Below are 20992 nucleotides of genomic sequence, written 5' to 3'. Positions count from 1 at the left end.
TCAAGAAATGGTGAAAACTGAATTCTAATAAGGGGGAAAGGTAGAGCACGGCGAGGGGAACAACAAACGTTAAGGCCGAAGACTTTCCATCAAGGAAAAGTGAACCAAAAGAGGAGAGAGAAGATAGCAGCACCCCTTGGGCTGCCATGGGAGCTCCAGGTCGTGCATGAAGAGGAGAGAAGATGAAAAATGAAATATCGCACCCCCCTTTTATAGAAATCTCAAAAAAAGTGCCCCGAACGGGCCCCGTCGGGTCCGAAAAAGTAAAATTTGAGCAGACGCACTCAAATGGCAAAACTTTGTGAACGAAAAAGATTCAAAATGATAAAATATGAACAACGGAAGAAACAGTGTAAAAAACAGAGTCCCGAGCAAAAAGTTATACCCAAAACAAGTTTGGCGCAAACCGGCGCTAGAAACCCTGAAACTGGAAAACATCGACCAGGAGGAAATTCCAAGAGTACACAACTCAATGAAATGTGAAAATGAATCCCGTATGAGAATTCAGGCTCAAAACAAGACATTTTGTAATAACTTTCATTAATTGCACAATGGCCCCCCCAAAAAGTAAAAACTGCACTTATGGCCCAGAATAAAAATATCTTCTAAAAATATTTTCTTAAAAACCCCTAAAATAAAATATATTCAAAAGATATTTACAAAAGACACCCCAAGAAAAGAAAATAATTTCAAAGAACTTTGTATCCATACCTCTATGGACACCGGGAGCAACCAGAGTACTTTCTTGCAAAAGTAAAGATACGTATTTCGTGGAAACCACTCAAGATGGAGATGCATGAAGTCACAAACCAACTCCGAACACAAGAAGTGTGGTTACGCCAACAAAGTGTCAAACAGGGAAAAAACAAAATAGGGAAAATGACGAAATAGGGAAAATGACGAAAAGTGAATAGTGTCGAAAACCGAAAAATGTGAAAATGACTCGATCCTTAAAGAAAGTTGTCAATCCACGAAAAAGAGTCTCAGTAACCAATTCCGAGCACTCAAGATGACACTAAGCGACACGAAACAGAGCTGAGAAAAGAAAATTAAATGAAAAAATTTCATTCGTAAAATTTCAGGAAAAAGGAAATGAAGGCAAATGACTGGGTTGTTACAATACTAAAATCACTATGTGAATATATGTGTGTTCTAGAAAGACAATCAAAAAAATCTCCAAGATTTTCTGAGACAAAAATCTTCCCAAGGCTTTTAAAAATAATAAACTGATAATGCAAAAACTGTAAATAAACCTATGTGTATGACAAGGTTTATATAGAGTTTAGAATGTCCTAGTCCCTCTGAAAATATGAAAAAATTCATGCATAGGACTTGGTACAATTCTAGACCAACTAGGAAACAATTCTGAAACAGGAAACTGAAAGTTGGAAACTAATCAAGACAACTTGAACTGGTTCAGAGGGGTTGAATCGGTTCAAGATTGGCAGAAGTTATTCGAAGCCAATCTTGAGCATCTTGAACCAATTCAGAGGAGCTGAACCGGTTCAAGTTTGGCAGACTTGAATTCCTTGGTTCATTCAGCCTAAAAACATTCTACGGCAAGTTCTGAAAAATATGGAAAGTATAGAATGTCTCCTACCCTGTTTAGAATCCTTCCTATTGTGTTGTTCTTACTTTATTTCGAATGATCTCAATTGTGGTAACTTTGAACAACCTTTTCATTCCACAGATGCTGTCGATCCCGATATAGTAACTTTGAATTACAACTCGATAAGGACTTGTTTTGTTTCCGATAATTGCCAATTACAAAATAATATCTCACAATCTCCCCCTTTGGTAATTTCGTGACAAAACCCTAAAAACAATTTGAATAATCTACCCAAAGCTGAAAATTAAATTACAATTTTGTTTAAAGGCAAAAACATAGAATATGATCACTGTTCTCCTCTCTTCTTAGATATATAGCTTAACCTGATTTCTTGCACAATATCAAGTAACAACTACCAGTGAAGTTTAATAAATAAAAATTTATAAAAACTCTCCTTTAAGTAAATATCCAAAAAAAAATTATCTCCCCCTTAACATCACATTTGTTTTCCCCTTTTTGTAACAAATTGACAAAGTATAAAGACAAATAAGAGAATTAGATAAAACATCCAAACATGCCATTAAAGTATATACGAGATTATCCAAAAATAATGACCATGTTAACAAGAGTATGATGTCATGATGCATGATAAATAAACACAAAAGTCAGCATCATTATCTTCTCAACCACTATGTCAGAAAAACATTATCTTCAGTCTTCTCCACTATCCTCCTCAACCTCCTCATCCTCATCTGAATAGTTATCTTCATCCTTAGCTCTCATAGACAGATCTAGAGGTGCAGGCCTGTAAACATCCTCATCTGGAACCCCTTGCTGTTGTCCTCCCATCTGATTCACCTGTAGCTTGAGATCTCTAATTTCAACCATCATCGTGTTAAGCATAGATGTCTGATGCTATAGAAGATGAGAATACATGATGTTTGCATCTGCTCTTGTGAAGTTCCCTTTGGGAGGAAATAACTGTGAAATCTCTGGAGCTTGTGACGACCCTTCTTCAACACGTCGCCTAGCCTTTCTTGCATTCTCCCTAGCAGATTGTGACTTTTTCAAGGAACGAAGATCCAATTCAGTCATGGTAGGCTAATGATCTGCTCTTGGAGGAATCTGAACATTCTTCTTCTTAAAGATTTCCATGATAATCACCGGAAAAGGAGAAGAATACTTTCGCGAGTTCTTTTTGTAATGAGCTATCATTAGCTACACAATAGATGGTGCTAGCTAAATAGTCTCATTAACAGCAAGAAAATAGAGAACTTGTACTCGCTCAAGATTAATCTCATCTTTCTTTCCAAAATAGCCAAAATTTGTTATTGCAAACAAATTGAAGAACGCTGTTTCATCTGTTAGAAATCGGGCTAGAATATTGTCTTAATTCAGAGAAGAGTTCGGTAAACAAATCTTTGGAACAATCCGAGAAAAATTTGGACCCGAGATTGTTAAAGGTAGAGTCTGTCCTGTAAACTGACGATTGTCTGGAGGTCTAGGATAGCTTTAATATCCTTTTCATCCACCATGTAATCTTTTCCGAAAAGAGATACGATGAAGTAGGTATTTTTTACCTCTCGAATATTTGCATAGAAGTAACGCACCATATCCGAAGAGTAAGTATTCTTTCCAAGCTTAGTGAAGAAAAACCATTTGTTTTCTTTGATGTAATTCACTAGCTTTTGTCCTGTGTCTTGACGCTTTTGAAGATTAATGTTCCTGTCAGACTTGATAGGACCATCTATGTAGACCGAGAGATAAGCTTGCCAAGCATTAGAATTGTAGAAGTGTGACTCTTCAAATTCAATTCATCCAGTGCTTGAAATGGACGGATACCTCATAGGAGCATCTCTGGAAGCATGTGTATCACCTTGAGATTCTTGAATGGTTATACTTGTTCGGCGTCTCTTGGGAGGTCTAGGTTGTGCAACACCTTTGCCTTTAGCTTCCTTAGACAATTTTGGAGCCATGTTCTTCACAAAAAATTTCACTTTGAAGCTTACAAACTCTCTTAGGAATTCTATCAAACACTTGGTGTGTAGCTCCGAAAGTGTTGATAGAAAACTTTGTTTTGATCTTCAATCCTCCAAAAAATTAACAACAATGAAGATTACTACCCCAATTTCCCTTTAGAAGCTTCAATCTCTTCAATCAACCCAAAAGATTAACCAATCCTCTAAGTTTAATCCCAAACTCCATAATTTTCATTGAAACCCATTTTGCAATTTTCAATCTTCACAATCTTCAATTCTTATATTTAATCTCATGTTTATCATGTAATGATCAAGTATATTCCGTGAATAAATGACAAAAAATATGACATAGATGATGTATATATATGTATGTGAATGAACTATGGAGTGAAGGGAGCAACCATACACATAGAGATAGAGAGAATAGGCAAACAATGAAGCAACAAGCAAGTATAAAAACCCAAAACCCACAGCCTCTGAACCGGTTCAAGAAGGGCAGTGCACAATTGTGCATAAGGCTTGAACCGGTTCTGGCCCATTGAACTGGTTCAATATGGGCAGTCGAGTTACGCTTGGCCTATTGACATACTTGAATCGGTTCACTCCCATTGAACCAGTTCAAGACCCCCAGTCTTGAATCCACAGTGTATTTTTGAAAAAAAAAAAAAAAAAATCTTTTTCCAAATTTTTCTAGAAAATATTCTAACTCATTGGTGATTAAAAAATCAAGAAAAGAAAAATCTAAAAATCAAAATCTTCTTGAATTTTTCAAATTTTTTACTTTTTTTTTATAAAAAAAAAAAAATTAAGACAACAAATCACCAATCATCAAAAATATTCGGTCAACACACGATTCAAAAACCCTTTCAGAGAATTTTAAAAATATCTCAGACAGTAAATATTTGACTTCACAGACTTTTCAAATAATTTCAAATCTCAGAAAGCAATCACAACATGAAATCAAACTTGCAAATTTTACTGAAAAATTTAGAAATTAATCTAGCAAGTTCATGTTTGTGTGTGTGAAATCCAATCCAATCCATCTTCAATTGAATTTCAACAGATCATTGTCTAAACCTTATTGATCAAAAAACATCAAGATAAAATTGTTTTGAGCAATTTTTCTAAGCAAGGTGGCTTTCACTCTAAAGAGTAGTCAGCAATTCCCCAACTCAACTTATCTCCGCTTTTAACTTCAATTCACAGTCTAATGGGAGCTTTCGATTAAATCTTAATAGGTAGCCTTTTCCTTAGCAAAGTATTCAACAACATTCAAATTTTTCTTTCTTTTTAAGCTGATTTTTTTTTTTTTATTTAAGCTCCTATTTTTTTAAACAATAACCTTTATAGCTATTGTGAATAATAAACCCTAATAAACAGATCAAAAGATTTTCAACCAAATTTTTCAAAGATGGACTTGTGCACAAAAGTCCATGAACTTAAGAGATTTAAATCTAAAAATCCCCTAATCAATGCAAATCATCTTTAATTGCATAGATTACCGACCAAGAATCTATTTTTATCCAAATTATCATGTGTCTCAATTTGCATTCAAAGATAGATCATTAATTCCTTAAAGGAATTTTCACATGTATATCATGAAGATTATGTTCAAAAATTCAAAACCCTAATCAAACCCTAACAAGTGATCCAAATGGCAACAAAATTTTTTTTTATGCACAAGCCATGATCACTAAAATTCATAGGACTCAGTTTGAAGGTGAAATCCTTTTAGAATCTAGTTCCATGGACTCAACAGGCACAAAATTGATCAAATCAGTCTTTTTGATCCACATAGTTTTTACTCTCACTTTCTGAAATTCTCTTGCATTCTTTACCTCATTCTTAGGCAAATTTTCAGCTTTAGAAAACTTAGGTGGCACATAATTCTTTTTCTTTTTAGAAAACACCTTTTTCTTAGCTTGAACATTCTGAGAATGAATTTTCGAAGACTTTTTCTTTTTCCTTTGAAAACATGAGTGATACTTATGTCCAGTCTTACCACAGAAAGTGCAATGCAACAATTTAGCTATATAAGACATATCAGAATGTAATGAATCAGGTAAACATGATTTAGGCATATCAGCAGGTTTAAAAAAAAAAATTTTACCCTGATCACTAGATGAACCTCTAACAAATCCTAACCCAAGTTTATCAGTCACATCCTTTCCCATGTTGATTATCTTATTCAAACTGTTTTGACTCATATTGAATCCTTTCAGTTTATCTTGTTCAGGTTTCAATTCAATTTCAAGATAATCATTTTTCAAAACAAGACATTCCTTTAACGAGTTAACAATACTTACCTTATCCTCAACAATGATGATCTTCTTCTCAAGCTCAATGATGACAGAATTGCTTTCAAAAGCTTTCCTTTTTCCTTCATCAATTTGTTTCTTTAGATCTTCATTCTCTCCTTTTGCTTAGATAAGCTCCTTTCTTAGCTTATTGATTACCTGTTTGACTTCCATGGTTTCCTTGACCATCTTCTTCAATCTTTCATCGTCCTTTTCAGCCTCTTGCACCTGTTCATCATGAACTTCATTGTCTTCATTATCTGAACTATCAGAGTCAAATAAAGTTACGACATGAGGACCTCTTTTAAGAAAAGTGACATAAGAAAAATCATTAGTATCATCATGAGGAGAAACATTATCGCTTAAAGCAAAATTTTTAGACATAGAAACTTTCATTGCTTTTCTTTTATTCTTATCCTTTTGTTCTTTCCTAGGACTTGGATAAACATTGAATGCGTGACCTTTACCACCACAATTCCAGGAAGTGAATTCAGTTTCTTTTGATTCTTCTACTTTCTTTTCATTAAACCTAAATTTTGATGTCTTGTCAAAATTTTGAGGATTGGCCATGTTGCCATTCCTTCTCCTTTGTTGTCTTTATAAGATCTGATTGAATTGCCTTGACAGAAAAGCAAAATTATCATCAGAGTTATCATCCACAGAATTTCTCAACCTGTGTTGATTTTAAAGCAAGATTTTTCTCATTCTGATTTAAATCAAAGTTTTGCATCTCAAAGGTTTTCAATGAACCTACAACCTCGTCAACTTTACAAGAAGTTAAATCCCAATGTTCAGTAATGGTTTCAACCCTAATATGAAACCTTTTAGGTAACGACTTTAAGATTTTCTCACAGATTTTCTTATCACTAACCTTTTTTCCTAAGTGACGTAGTTCATAAATTATTTCAAGAAGACTAAAATAAAAATCAGAAAAAGATTCATCTTCTTTCATCACGATGTTCCCAAAGTTATGAGAAAGCATCTGAATTTTGGACAACTTCACTTTTAAAGTTCCTTCACGTGTAACCTGCAAAATATCCCAAGCTTCTTTAACAGTTTTACAATCAGAAATTCTAGCATATTCAGATGGTACAACAGAATTAATAATTGCATATAAAGCTTTGCCATTAGCATCATTACGCTTAGTTTCAATAGTAGTAAAAGCAAAAGTGTCTTTTAAGACATTGACTTCTTTACCATCTACAGTTTTATATTCTGTAGGTGGTGAATAGCCAGATTCAACAATAGCCCAAGTTTTACCACCTGAATTTTGCAAATAGGCTCCCATATTTGATTTCCAAAAATTGTAATTATCTCTTTCAAACAAAGGACCACGTTGATTAGAACTGCCTTCTTTCAACGCATAGGACATGATTAAAAACCAATTTTTGAAATCAAAACAAAACTTTCCAACAAGAATTAACTCAATATGTAGAGATTGGCTCTGATACTAATTTGTGAGTTGTACACAGCGGAATATTTAGAAAGTTTTGATAATTTTAAAAACAGATCTTGTGTTTTTCTAACTTTTTTTATTTTAACAATTAATATCATGCAATATAAAATAAAGCAAAGTAAAGTTAGAGATGACACCAGGATTTTTAGCGAGGAAGCCTAGTTGATAAAATACGTCAACTGTTTGCATGGGAAAAACGTCGTGGGCTGTGCAGTCCAAAGTAAACCGATCCATTATGCTTGAAATAAAGTACACTGAACTTTGACTCTGGCTCACACCCTATCATTCTACCAAACACCAATTACTGACAATCTTCTAGCTTTGCGACTCCCTGTCCAACAGTAACTTGACCTTAGGCTTATGCTTGATCTTTGTAGAAGAGTAACAGGTAGATCAGATAACACTCCTCGAATGCTCCAACCTTTTCAAAGTATGATCGCTTTTACTTCTGTTCTTCAACTTCTGGATTTGATGTAGAAGTAGATTTGGTTTTGTCTAATCGATGTATATGCAACTATATGATCACGATCAAGATTCGAACAACATAATATTAAAATCACTATGTGAATATGTGTATGTTCTAGAAAGATAATCAGAAAAATCTTTAAGATTTTCTGAGACAAAAATCTTCCTAAGGCTTTTAAAAATAAAAAACTGATAATGCAAAAGCCGTAAATAAACCTATAGTATGGCAAGGTTTATATAGAGTTTAGAATGTCCTAGTTCCTCTAAAATATGGAAAATTTCGTGCATAGGACTTGGTACAATTCTAGACCAACTAGGAAACAATTCTGCAACAGGAAATTGAAAGTTGGAAACTAATCAGGACAACTTAAACCGGTTCAGAGGGGCTGAACCAGTTCAACATTGGCAGAAGTTATTCGAAGCCAGTCTTGAGCATCTTGAACCAGTTCAGAGGGGGTGAACAGGTTCAAGTTTGGCAGACTTGAATTCCTTGGTTCATTAAGCCTAAAAACATTCTACGATACGTTTTCGAATTACAACTCGACAAGGACTTGTTTCGTTTATGATAATTGCCAATTACAAAATAATATCTCACATCTATGTCTTGTCGTGTCTAAACACATTTTAAAGTGCCAATGTAACACAGACTGAACACTAAAGTAATGCCTTTTTCAAGGCACAGATCTCAAAACACAACATTAAAACACAACATTAAAACACATGAGGATGTTTGGTTAGAATGGACATATTATGTCTGACTCCAGTAGGCAATTTTGAACAAAGATGATATGCTGGCCCGACCATACTCAGGCCTAAATTAATCAGCTAAGATTGAGACCTAAAATAAACTCATTGATCCTGGACTTAAACCTATAAGGGTAAATAAAAAAAAATAGAACTTGTGTATTTCTAGGGCCATCTCCAAACCCTTAAATTAAGAAAAAAAATCTGATCCAGCTTGCCAGGATGTAGTCACCTCTATTTTATTCTCATATACTAAAAGCAAGGTACATGCATTGGTAAAAGAAAAAATATATCAAGAAAGAAAAATTAAAAAAAACAATAATAATAATAGTTTTTTTTAAGTCCACCAAAAAGACTACAGTCTCCATTCTCCATGTACCACAATACGATGTACACAATGATTGTTAACCACATAAATTGCCAACCGAACAAGCTTCCATTGTTTGGTAGAAGGAGAGGAAGAGAAGCAAGATGGAGGAGGGATGAAGCATCCCTCCGGAGTTCGGGCCTACCAATTTGTTTCCTTCTTAAAGTGCAAGGAAAAGGAGAGAAACATGTTGGTAAAATATATGCTTAATGTGACTTTTAAGATATAACAACCTTTATACTAATATGTCATGAGATAATTAACAATATGTTAATAAATCATTAATTAAATATGCAACTCTATATTTAATTAAATATACAAAATAAAGCAATAAAATAATAATAATATGCAAGGAATGAACCTGGACCGAGGCTAGTATTGGATACTATATCCTTAAGACAGATTCGCCCCGCTATGGTGCTAACGGACTCAGTGGCGTCTATCTCCCAGGATACAACGGTCTACATCCACCAGTAGCAGCACTACAAACTCGTGGATACGGCGAACCTCCTCCGTGTAATACTCTCTCTGACTCAAAAATGCATCTATGCTATATAAATGCTGAATTGAGTGCAATTCGAATCAAATGGTTCGGACCAATCTTAATATGGCTCGATGAAATTGGATTAGGGTCTAAGTGGTTCGGATCACTTAACCAATGATTTGAACCCACTTGGGTTGGGTTCAAGTCTAGAGAGGGAGATAGAAGAAAATGAAAATGAACGAATTACAAATGATCTAAAGGGGGTTATTTATAGAAACAGAAATGCCTTTTCGAATGGGGTGCGTCTTTTCATCATTGGACACAACCATTGCAATAGGTTGCAATGGTTCACATGGTATCTATTCACCACTAGACACATCCATTCCAATAGGTTGCAATGGTTCACATGGTGTCTGTTCACCAATAGACACATCCATTCCAATAGGTTGCAATGGTTCACATGGTGTCTGTTCACCAATAGACACATCCATTCCAATAGGTTGCAATGTGCCTTTTTGAGTGGGTGCAACTATGGGTTATGATGGTTCGGAAAAAGGTGTAACCCTTTGGAAAAAACTAAAAGTGGTTTTTTAATTTAAAAGGTGTAACCTTTTAGAAAAACTAAAAAGTAGTTTTTTTAATTCAAAAAACCAACCACCCAAAAACCCCACTCATTTGTGAAACCCAATTAAATAAGCCCAGCCCAAAATTAGGCCCAATCCAAAATTCCAAAAAAGAATAATTTGGACTTTACAATTAGGCCCAAGCCCAAGCCCAAGCCCAAATCCTAAACTCAGCTTATTTAAATTTCAATTTGTTTCAACATTTTTTCCATGTGGGACAAACACTTCCCACATTTTGCATACCCATTTAGGCTTATCAAAACACTACACTTTGGAGCTAATTTCTCATTCATCCGGAAATGGATTTCAGAAAGTAAATATACCATGTTCATCTCCTTGCGGAGAGAAACGCGCTTGTCTAGAGATCCGTAAAAAATTATTAGCAGAATCTATTTCAAATCTCATCCAAAGTTTATGTTTTTAATGCCCCCATTTCCAACAATCCCCCACATGAATGGAAATTTGCGTAAAATGCAAAAGATGATCATGCAGACACTAGAGAGAGTATAATCGAAAAGTTACTGCATCAGGATAGGTGGCTTTTGGCTTTGAACCTTCCCTAGTGTATTGCTATCGGATTTACTGGCTAACCAGTGAACGCGATGTCTTGAACTGTTCAGCCGTTTGTGTAAACCAAGACAATAACAAACACACAGTAGCTTTCCTCACAAAGTTGGTTCTCATTGTTGTGTTCATTTTGGCCCTGAACAAGTCCTGGTATTCAATGAGTGCTCTAGAAAACTTAGCCTTTATAGTTCTCATAGAAGCGGCCTTACTTCACACTCATATAGGTGACTTCTTATTAAGAGTATCCTACCAAACCCCACTTGAATTTTCAAGGTATAAGAGTCATTAAAAGCGTAGCTTATCCTGATCATCGCTGTAGGCAGCACTGTCTCATCATAGAAATGGGTAGAAGATTTATATCTTCCCAGTGCTTCTGGTGAGTCACTCAGAATTTATGTTGTCCCTTTGAACCTAGATCTTGGGATCTCCAGTCAGCTAGGTTGGGTTTCCATTAAGGTGACTCGTTAGCTTTCGGCTTTAAACCCCATTCCCCTTGATGAACTGTACAATTGCTCTCTTAGTACAACCTTCAATTTTATATGTGGCCACAAGGTTGTGTTTAGAAATATTACACTCTGCAGAGATTTCTCCAGGTGACAGCAACTGTATACTTTGTGCCCTAAAATTGCTTATTGTTAGCAATATCATTTTCTTTAGTGGCACAGGTGTAGACTTACTTTGAATTTTCCTCTAAGTGAAGTCTATTGACTTCCCTATTTGATTTATTCAAAGTTTCTAACTTTGAGTTATATTAAGAACATAGAACTACACCTTTAATATAAAAGACATATCCACTATTGGATTTGAAGTCTTTAATATCCCATATCCAGATTGCATCACTGTTACACCTCCAATTTAGTTAGATACCTCGATCTATGCAATATTGGATTTAGGGTGTATCTCAACTACCCAATTTATTGTTTTTTAGTGATCCGATCCTGGATTGAAAATGTGCAATTAAACACAGTTATTAAGTTGCCTTGCAATCTCAACCAATGATATACTTTGGTTAGTATATATATTTGAGATTTACATCTACAAAAGTTAGCTAGGCTTTTGTTATCATAACTAGTATTATCTCAATCTCACTCTATTGAGAATATACTATATTATCAGATGTTAAATCTTTCATATCAAATATACCATTCAGTATATCATTTATATTTTAAGGCATACAATGACTTACGCATCACATTTATGTCATTGTCTTGGTAGTAGCTTTAATCCACTCAAGGACTTATAAGCTTACACACTTGACTTTTCAACTGGAACAAATAACTCAGCACTTCAACTGAAAAAAGAACTCTTCTAGTTGTTCCATAATATTTTCCTCGTAGAAAATAATATGCACGTACTATTGTTATAATAATATAAATGATTTTTGGTTCTATCTAAAGCTCTTAGGACTTGGAACCCCCCACATTTATAAGTATTTCTGTTAAGATGAGTGACTCGTAACAAATTTCATCTATGGATAATATCTCCTCACAACTTTGGGATAATCCTGAAATTTTATCTCTAATGTATTTATTATGATTTTTCAACTATGAAAGTACCATATATTAAATACTTCACCTCATCTACCTTTTCAAGGTTCCATATTCGCTTCTCAACAAGCATATATAATAGTCTCTAGTGCATATGTACTCACTTTATCTTTAGCATATTCTTATAATAATTCACCGACATTACCGTGAATTAATGCTAAAGATATTCATTACAATGGGTTCTAATTAATATTTGCTTTTACTTCTTTTATATTTGTAAATTGAGTTATTCATGTTTAGGTTCATGTTAAGTCAGTCATATTAACATGTTATAACCTTTCATGTGTCACACATCACATAACTCAATCATTTAAGCAAATAATTATCTTATTATTTAAGCTTTGGATACAATCACCACAGAGTGAGCACTCACTTCTTAGCTATCATTACTAGTCAAAAGTGAGTTCTTAACTATCATTACTAGCTTAGATTAAGTACACTCTTCTCATATTTCACTACTAGGTTATGATGAGCACCCACTTTTTAGCTATTACCGCTAGCTTGAAGTTAAGTTTGTTTAGCTATCAATTCTAGTAGTTCATAGTTTTAGTACACACTTATCTAAGTAGTCTACCTTGGTAGTAGAGTAATTTGTTTTAAAGAATATTCTTCAAAAACTACTACTTTATAAGTAGTATTATTCCCTCCACATGAGCAGATATGATGAATAGCTCAAATAGCTTATGGCTAAAATAGCTACTCATCACCCTCGTGTTTTTTACTATCAAGTTGAGAGCTAGAACCAACTAACAGATTTTCCATCTTCCTCTTAGGTTCTGTGCACCTCATTAATCATTTTAGCTTATAGCTAAGCTACCTTGTTTGCAACTCAGTAACATTTTAGCTTTTAGCTAAATTGTACATTAGAGTTAACTAGTTTGATTTAGCTTGTCTCAGTGTACTAGCTTAGTGTATCCATAACATTAAACTCTTTAGAGTTATCGAAAAATCTTTTCTTATTTAGCCCATTCACAGCTATACGTGTCTTAGACACTAGTATAGATCTTTCTCCCTTGACTATTGGAAGAATTGACATACTTAGACTAATCAATTTTTGTCTGTTGTATTAAATACACAAACCAGTTATGAACTCATACAAAATTAATAATATCACACATTAATAAGCTATATTGTAAAATTAAATTACTACGTACACTAAGTAATTCAACCACATATCTCAATATTATAATTTCAAATAATAAACTTTTGTAAAAATAATATTGAATTTGCATAACAATATAGTTTCATATTATATCACATGATTAATTATATCACATAATTAATTTAAGAAAAAAAGATTTGTGGCTCATTCTCTAATAAACATACTAGAAAATTAGGACCAAAAGATGTAGACGTTCTAGCCTACATGAAAATGATATGCACTGATGTTATAACCTATCAAAGGCTTTATGTAACGATCCACTCCATCACATAGTATGATATTGTCCACTTTGGGATCAAGCCCGCACGATTTTATTATTGGATTTTATCTCAAAAAGCCTCGTACCAATTGGAGATAACACCACTACATAAAATCACTTTACCTTTCCCTTACGTAGGTGGTGTGGGACTGTGCACCTGTAACTTGCTCAATGTGATAACATGTCAGTGCCTCTTGCACCCGCCCACGGCACACCCACCCACAAGGTTGCCACATTATAGGTCTCACTTTAACTTTCTTAGGAGAAAGTACAACCTTAGTTAGACACCCCCACATTTTTAAGAATTTATAAGAAGGTCTTCGAATTTTTTATAATTCATATGGTGTCACATTTCTAAGGTTTCATCTTTGCTTCGTGGCAAATACACATAACGGTATCTTGTGCAACCAATGATAAAAGTAACGAAGTATCTTTTTTCACCTCTAGTTGATACATGTTTAAGGTAATGTCATATACTTCATAATATCATATTACAAAAGTAAATAATTCAACCAATATTGAATAATTCAATAATCCACTTATATAACATGCTTCAATTTCACATAATATTGAATGCATTAATATTTAACATATTATCATATAATAATGTATATAACATTATTTTATCATATCTCAACTATTAGTATAATATCTACTTGTTTATATCTTAAATAGAAACATATAATAAAATCTACGCAATGAAGGAATCTGTCTTAAGATTGTTGGTAAAATATATGCTTAATGTGACTTTTAAGATATAACAACCTTTATACTAATATGTCATGAGATAATTAACAATATGTTAATAAATCATTAATTAAATATGCAACTCTATATTTAATTAAATATACAAAATAAAGCAATAAAATAATAATAATATGCAAGGAATGAACCTGGACCGAGGCTAGTATTGGATACTATATCCTTAAGACAGATTCGCCCCGCTATGGTGCTAACGGACTCAGTGGCGTCTATCTCCCAGGATACAACGGTCTACATCCACCAGTAGCAGCACTACAAACTCGTGGATACGGCGAACCTCCTCCGTGTAATACTCTCTCTGACTCAAAAATGCATCTATGCTATATAAATGCTGAATTGAGTGCAATTCGAATCAAATGGTTCGGACCAATCTTAATATGGCTCGATGAAATTGGATTAGGGTCTAAGTGGTTCGGATCACTTAACCAATGATTTGAACCCACTTGGGTTGGGTTCAAGTCTAGAGAGGGAGATAGAAGAAAATGAAAATGAACGAATTACAAATGATCTAAAGGGGGTTATTTATAGAAACAGAAATGCCTTTTCGAATGGGGTGCGTCTTTTCATCATTGGACACAACCATTGCAATAGGTTGCAATGGTTCACATGGTATCTATTCACCACTAGACACATCCATTCCAATAGGTTGCAATGGTTCACATGGTGTCTGTTCACCAATAGACACATCCATTCCAATAGGTTGCAATGGTTCACATGGTGTCTGTTCACCAATAGACACATCCATTCCAATAGGTTGCAATGTGCCTTTTCGAGTGGGTGCAACTATGGGTTATGATGGTTCGGAAAAAGGTGTAACCCTTTGGAAAAAACTAAAAGTGGTTTTTTAATTTAAAAGGTGTAACCTTTTAGAAAAACTAAAAAGTAGTTTTTTTAATTCAAAAAACCAACCACCCAAAAACCCCACTCATTTGTGAAACCCAATTAAATAAGCCCAGCCCAAAATTAGGCCCAATCCAAAATTCCAAAAAAGAATAATTTGGACTTTACAATTAGGCCCAAGCCCAAGCCCAAGCCCAAATCCTAAACTCAGCTTATTTAAATTTCAATTTGTTTCAACATTTTTTCCATGTGGGACAAACACTTCCCACATTTTGCATACCCATTTAGGCTTATCAAAACACTACACTTTGGAGCTAATTTCTCATTCATCCGGAAATGGATTTCAGAAAGTAAATATACCATGTTCATCTCCTTGCGGAGAGAAACGCGCTTGTCTAGAGATCCGTAAAAAATTATTAGCAGAATCTATTTCAAATCTCATCCAAAGTTTATGTTTTTAATGCCCCCATTTCCAACAAAACATTCATGGGATAAAATAAAAAAGACTATATCACCCTCATTTAAGTGTAGTAGTTTAAATGATTAAGGATATAATGGTATAATAATAATAATATCACTTCTTCAGTCCCTTCCATTCAACAAAACAAAAGGATGGAAGGGCACCAGTCTTCCTTAGAGATGCCTATTCCATCCTTCCTCCTATCCCTTCCTCCTTTTTTCCATCCCTCTTACCAAATGAAGCATTAATGTGAGATAATATAAATTCTTAGAAAAATTTAGAGATATAAGTCATAAATCTATAAAAAGAAATTTCTATAAGGGATATTAGATTTTTTTATTATTATTTAATAATTATGCATGGGGATGTGGGAAATGAAATATTTTTGACGTAGATAAAAGCCATAAATATATAAAAGAAATTTTTGTAAGGGATATTAGATTTATTTTTTTGAAAACTATGCATGGGGATGTGGGAAATGAAATATTCCTGATGTAGATAAAAGAAGTGCTAGCATGAAGCAGAAGGTTATTGAAAGAATTTTAGTTCAAATAAGCAAATTTCTTCTCCGTATATGACATGATGGACACATGCTGAAAACCTTCATGTTATGAAAAAAAGGATTGAATAGGAGTTTATGAGAACAAAAGAAAAATTAATGACAAGAAAAATAAATAGGCACACATAAATGAGATAAGGATTTACGTGGTTCGGTTATGCCTACATTCCCGGGAAGAAGACAGAATAATATTTCACTATGGAAATAAAGAGATACAAGGCAAAGTGGCTCACACCCAAAACCCAATTACACCCCTTAACCTCTCACTCACTAACTGATATTACAAAATCACTCCACCCGGATGATTTTGGATGATTCCACAGCATATGGGCATAGGCTATTTATAGCTAAACAAAAGCATCTTTTGCTTGCTGATCAAGCACATGGGCTGACAAAAAACTTTTCAAAAAACAGGTTGGAAATCACGTATGGGAAGCTTGTTGAATACAATTCTTAGAGGCCAAGTTGATGATGTAGTAAATGATGTCATGGGTGATACATTTACTTGGAGCTGAGCTGTCAAATTTTGAGCCACAAAGTTTAACAAATCTCCACCTTGGCAAAAAAATTCAAATGAGCCACTATATCTCTGCTAAACAAACTGTCTTCTCCACAAAACAAATTAATTAAGAATTTTAGTTAAATTTGAGTCATCCTCAAACTTAACCTTCGGGCTCTCATTCTTCAACCCATGCATGTCTTGCGCAGCCACAAGTATACCTCCAGTATTCTTGTCCAACTCTAAATGCTTACCAAAAGCAACCTCATAAATTCCAAGTTTGACATCTCCTCCAGCACCTTTTCTAACTGCCCACAAACCACCGACTGGTAATGAAAAGTCATCTTCTCACCCTTGTGGAAAATAGGACGTCCTTGACTTTTCCTCGCACCTCTATTATGACCAACTACTTGCCTCCCACGCATCTTAATTGTGACGACCCTGGATTTTTCAACAGTGTGTCCTGTGATGACCCGTACTGTATCCAGAATGCGGAAGAAAAAGATGAAACAACAGTCTCTAGAGATACAACACGTCTGTAAGACACCAATGTGACCCTCAATGAGGTCACGGAACCCAAAAGAAACAGATGCGGAAGCGGCGTTTCAAAAACGGATAAGAATGAACCTAGGGGCAAAATGGTCATTCCGCATTGAAATGGGTGCCATCGTGCACACCATTGGAAAGAAAATGAAAATTTAATAAAGATAAACTCAAGAATCACTTGATTCAGAGTCCAGACGGCAAAGATATCAAGTTCTGAAGTCGAAGGAAGGGAAACCCTATCCCAGTTCGAACCAAAAACAGACACTACCTTACTAAAACTTGAATATCTTGAGCTACAAGTAGAATCTGAAGCTGAAATTAGTACCATTGAAAAGCTTATTTTGATGTTATCAATTTAGACTCAAGAACGGACCAATTCGGAGTTTAAACGAAGAAGATATGATAGTTTGAAGTTGGAGGTACAGTGCTGAACCAAGACACAAACACACACACACATGAACAGTACCACAAGCACTCATCCAAGGGCTTTGAGCACTCGTACAGCACACGCCCAAGGGCCAAAACTCTCTACCCCATCTTTGAGTGCTCGTACGACATTTTCGAGCGCTCGTTCTGCTAAAGGCTTAGCAGAAAATTGAATTTAAAATGTGATTTTGAGGACTTTCTGTGCCCTTTTTGGAAAAAAGTTGTAAAGTAACCCCCCTTAAAATCATAATTTCTAGCCAACCATACCAAAAGAAAACTTTATTTTTCATGTGAAAACCTTAAAATGCCCTTATGCTCAGTTTAGGCTCAAAACGGCAAAAATGTGAGTTTGCACCAAACATACATTTGACCCCAAATGCACTTCTAGGCTTACACGAACATGCACGCAAACGGAATAAGTGATTTTGAGCATGCGAGAATGGTCCGCGGCTCTTGGAAATGACCGATGCAAAATCCAACCCCCCGACGGCCAAAAAGGTGAAAATGAATTTGAAATGAAAATTTTAAAAACCAAAATTAACAAATGATTAGAAATTACCGTTTAGCCCTTTGCCACACTTCATACATGATTAATGAACGCTAATGGATGAATCTCATACACAATGCACACTCCGGTGCAAAATAATATACTAAAATGCAAAATTTTCATAAATTCCCATTAAAAGGAAAATTTAACATCCATGATATATATGTGATTTCAAAAGAAGTTTGGCCCTTGGCCTCATGTCATATACATAAAATGAGACTCAAAAAGTGTGCTTAGGCACACATTACAAGTTTAGAATCAAATATACACATTTGACAAATAAGGTTACAAATGGCATCTCATGCTAACATTTGCATGAAATGGAAACTTAAGAACTGCAAGCCATCCAAGGAATGATGAGTATCATGAACCAAGTCTTCGTACCTGAAATAGCCCCCCAGTAACTTTAGGGTGAGTAAACAAGTTTACTCGTAGAGAATGAGCATGCATCGACTCGATTTCTTACAGATTTTTAGACTATCATGAAACAATTCAAAAGGATCATGCCACATAACGTCTATATCAAGGTTAGACTCAGGGAGCATCCTAAGCTACCCTAGATCATTTCTAGTATAAATCACATTATTCATGCAATTCAATAACATAAGGACATGTTATACAAAGCAACAAGATGTAGATTCTCAAAGTTATCAACTTGAAATCTAAAATGCTAGAATAACCAAAGTGAGTCATGCCACCTAACGTCTATGCTCCAAATGAATCTATAGGATCATTCCTAAACCACATTTGAACATATAAGATATAATGTACTTAACAACATCAAAGTTCACAATGATTCACTAAAATCATAAAACATAGATGCGCTTAACAACATCAAAATGATTCACTAAAATCATAAAACATAAATGTACTTAACAATATCAAAATGATTCATTAAAATCATAAACATAGATGTACTTAACAACATCAAAATGATTCATTAAAATCATAAACATGGATGTACTTAACAACATCAAAATCGCTAATAACCAAAACCACAAGTTACAATATAAACATGATTGTTAACTTGGAATTAAATGCGAAAACAAATAGTGGAAGACTTGGACATCACGTCTCGGATTTCCGCCGAGAACTAAATAGTTATTCCAGGCATCTTCCCGCCCTAGTGCGCACAATCTCAATTGGGGAGAACTCATACCTCCCGCACTAGAGCCAAACTCTAGCCATGTCATTTGTAACAACAATGTCCCAAGATTCCAAAATAAACCAAATAAGTTCACAACTTATACATAATTTATATAATGTAAGAAAACACCTTTCATGCACAAGTAAGTTGAAACCATACAATCCATGTCTTAGAGTTTCAATTCTAAAATGGCATACATAATGTCAATTACAAAGTGTGCAATTCATTACACAAAGCAACAATATATTCCATAAAAAAAACATGTTCTCATGAATATAAATATAACAACAATGTTATCAAATGCTTAACACAAAACCAAGTGAATACACAACCAGTCCAAGTCCATGATTTGAATATAGAAACAACTTCTAAAACACAAATAGATCCATGGAGCCACTAGATAAAATTTAATTAAACAAAATAATTAAATTCCCTAAATTTCAAATCAAATTCAAATAATCTCAAATTAATATATGTTAAACAACATAACATACTTGTTATATACATCAAATCAAAAGTGCAAAATGAGCAAGATATCATCAAATAGAATTTAATTAATTTAAATCAATTAAATCTCTATATTTCAAAAGTTGTCCAAATGATCTCAAATTAATATATATCAAGCACTAAGTTATGGTCATACCATATATCAAGTCTAAAATGAAATACAAGCAAAACACAATTTACTAGAATTTAAATCAAATTAAATCCATTTAATCTCTAGATTTGAAAACCCATCTAAATCATCCCAAATTAATATATATCAAAGATCAACTCATGGCCATGCCATTTACCAAGTCTAAAATGAGTTATATGCAAGCTATGATAAATCACTAATTTCTTAAATTAACAAAAGTCATGCATACAACATGTATTTCATACAAGAGCAAGTAGAACAATTTGGAAAATAAATTATAACACCCCCTACCTCACTAGAGAAGTGTCTCTTTAGAATCCAAGGCAAATCAACACAAAATGGCAAACCCTTCAAGGGTTATGTAGAGGAGTATGAGGGGAACAAAAAGTGTTCCAAGCTTCATGGTCTAAGGTGAGTGAAAGGCCATCAAAAATCAAGGTCAAGGCCAAACGTTTCAAGCTCCACCGATGGAGGCTAGGGTTCTAATGAGGAAGGAAATGACATAATGTGAAAATGTGTGAGTGGAGGAATTATAAATCCTCCATTCACTAGGTGATCCTACACCATGGTCAACATACACATTTATGGTCAATTGCACAAAAACTCTTCTTTAAAATCATAATCCCAAAGTGGCCCAAAAATAATTGCAAGACTTAATTTGGAGCATACACTTGTCACTCATCCAAGCATCCATTGTAGGCTTAATCCTAAGCCTACACTTGTCAACCATCCAAGCCAACAAGTGCACCTATCCTAGGTCAATAAGTGGTTAAATCTCCACCCTCCACGTGTCCTCATCCAAGGCCTCAAAGTGTTTCCAGACAAATGCCAACTAGTGGACCAATGAGAGTGTGACACTTGTCACACTTTTCAAAAATTACAAAAAGGTCCTTTTTGACAATATCTTCCAAATTAAATTGCAAAATGGTCCCTAAGACGACAAATAATTACTTTACAGTAATTACACAAAACCCCAAAAGTTTAGAATATTACAAAAAAGGTTATGCATCTATACCCTTTACAAGAAAAGTAACCACTTAGCATGCTTTTCTACAAAAGTGAAAATACAC

The 20992-nt window shown here is 34.4% G+C and overlaps 1 pseudogene; it reads right to left on the bottom strand.

Moving 5' to 3' along the window:
* The window catches only part of LOC132272527 (delta-aminolevulinic acid dehydratase, chloroplastic-like), a 60916-nt pseudogene that overhangs the window by 12628 nt on the left and 27296 nt on the right, over window positions 1–20992 (bottom strand).

This window comes from Cornus florida, unplaced genomic scaffold (assembly GCF_030987335.1).
Source record: "Cornus florida cultivar Cherokee Brave unplaced genomic scaffold, ASM3098733v1 CherokeeBrave_3.0.0_Hap2_Chr09, whole genome shotgun sequence".
NCBI lineage: Eukaryota > Viridiplantae > Streptophyta > Magnoliopsida > Cornales > Cornaceae > Cornus > Cornus florida.
This window is presented reverse-complemented; position numbering and strand designations above follow the sequence as displayed.